This window comes from Arachis duranensis, chromosome 5 (assembly GCF_000817695.3).
Source record: "Arachis duranensis cultivar V14167 chromosome 5, aradu.V14167.gnm2.J7QH, whole genome shotgun sequence".
Taxonomy (NCBI): domain Eukaryota; kingdom Viridiplantae; phylum Streptophyta; class Magnoliopsida; order Fabales; family Fabaceae; genus Arachis; species Arachis duranensis.
This window is the reverse complement of record NC_029776.3, coordinates 84,323,376-84,325,686: the sequence shown is the minus strand read 5'-3', so window position 1 is coordinate 84,325,686 and position 2,311 is coordinate 84,323,376. Positions and strand designations below refer to the sequence as shown.

General features: G+C 34.4%; 1 long non-coding RNA gene across 1 annotated transcript; it reads right to left on the bottom strand.

The window, feature by feature from the left end:
* Window positions 1-617: 617 nt before the first annotated feature.
* On the bottom strand, window positions 618-1,799 carry LOC127747456 (uncharacterized). The gene is made up of 2 exons (XR_008009284.1): window positions 1,628-1,799; window positions 618-711 (listed from the first exon to the last, which is right to left on the bottom strand). It is a non-coding gene; the product is annotated as an uncharacterized LOC127747456 (long non-coding RNA).
* Between the last annotated feature and the right edge of the window lie 512 nt (window positions 1,800-2,311).

Genomic DNA, 2,311 nt, shown 5'->3' with positions numbered 1-2,311 from the left:
TTCTCTTATATTATTGAAATTGATTCTATAATTTCACACTCATTTAATCCGATAAATTTTTCGGATTCTCTTTCTCTTTTATGGGGTCTCGCTACACATACAAGCAAATAACGCATACAATCCTTACAAGTTGGCCCAACTCAGATTTAATCCACGCGCACTCCCTCCCTTTAAATGGAGCGTCAATTTCACGCGCGTCACTTGAACGATTACGCTTCGAAAAAACCGCTCATTATGGCTCACTCTTCCTCTTCTCCTTCAAAGATAACACAAATCCTCAAGTTTTGAGCAATATTCCAAACTGAAGAGACATTTGAACTCATCGCGAATAATAGCAGAAACCATCAACAAAATATTATTCAAGGTACGTTATTGTTTTACTCATCTTGTACATTTTCCACATTTCTGTTTCTGATTTCGAAATCGAAGAACTATGTTTTACTGTTTTTCTATGTTCTTCTAGGTTTTATTGATCTTCTTGTTCTAAGAAATTGAACACATGGTGTAAATATATTTGATCCAATTATAAGTAAATTTTTTTCCATAATTAAACTCTCTCTGGTGTATTCAAAATGTCTGATTTACAGGTACTATAATATGAAGTGGTGATCCAGATAGATTGGAACCCATATATGACGGTCTGCATAGAGATCTGCATAATACACCCAAACACAGACTATAAATACACCCGATAAAAAATTAAATTTACACCTCTGCTGCAGATTTTAACCCAACACTACCTGAAAGCTACTTGTTGTCTACAAGACCAAAATTAATTAAACTCTCTTTGGTGTATTCAAAATGTCTGATTTACGGGTACTATAATATGAAGTGGTGATCCATATAGATTGGAACCCATATATGACGGTCTGCATAGAGATCTGCATAATACACCTAAACACAGACTATAAATACACCCGATAAAAATATTAAATTTACACCTCTGCTGCAGATTTTAACCCAACACTACCTGAAAGCCACTTGTTGTCCACAAGATCAAAATTAATTAAACTTTCTCTATTGTATTCAAAATGTCTGATTTACAGGTACTATAATATGAAGTGGTGATCCAGATAAATTGGAACCCATATATGACAGTCTGCATAGAGATCTGCATAATACACCCAAACACAGACTATAAATACACCCGATAAAAAATTAAATTTACACCTCTGCTGCAGATTTTAACCCAACACTACCTGAAAGCCACTTGTTGTCCACAAGACCAAAATTAATTAAACTCTCTCTAGTGTATTCAAAATTTTTTATTTACATGTACTATAATATGAAGTGGTGATCCAGATAGATTGGAACCCATATATGACGGTCTGCATAGAGATCTGCATAATACACCCAAACACAGACTATAAATACACCCGATAAAAAATTAAATTTACACCTCTGCTGCAGATTTTAACCCAACACTACCTGAAAGCCACTTGTTGTCTACAAGACCAAAATTAATTAAACTCTCTTTGGTGTATTCAAAATGTCTGATTTACAGGTACTATAATATGAAGTGGTGATCCAGATAGATTGGAACCCATATATGACGGTTTGCATAGAGATCTGCATAATACATCCAAACACAGACTATAAATACACCCGATAAAAAATTAAATTACACCCCTGCTGCAGATTTTAACCCAACACTACCTGAAAGCCACTTGTTGTCCACAAGACCAAAATTAATTAAACTCTCTCTGGTGTATTCAAAATGTCTGATTTGCAGGTACTATAATATGAAGTGGTGATCCAGATAGATTGGAACCCATATATGACGGTCTGCGTAGAGATCTGCATAATACACCCAAACACAGACTATAAATACACCCGATAAAAAATTAAATTTACACCTCTGCTGCAGATTTTAACCCAACACTACTTGAAAGCTACTTGTTGTCCACAAGTCCAAAATTAATTAAACTCTCTCTAGTGTATTCAAAATGTCTGATTTACAGGTACTATAATATGAAGTGGTGATCCAGATAGATTGGAACCCATATATGACGGTCTGCATAGAGATATGCATAATACACCCAAACACAGACTATAAATACACCCGATAAAAAAATTAAATTTACACCTCTGCTGCAGATTTTAACCCAACACTACCTGAAAGCCACTTGTTATCCACAAGATCAAAATTAATTAAACTCTCTCTAGTGTATTTAAAATGTCTGATTTACAGGTACTATAATATGAAGTGGTGATCCAGATAGATTGGAACCCATATATGACGGTCTGCATAGAGATCTGCATAATACACCCAAACACAGACTATAAATACACCCGATAAAAAATTAAATTT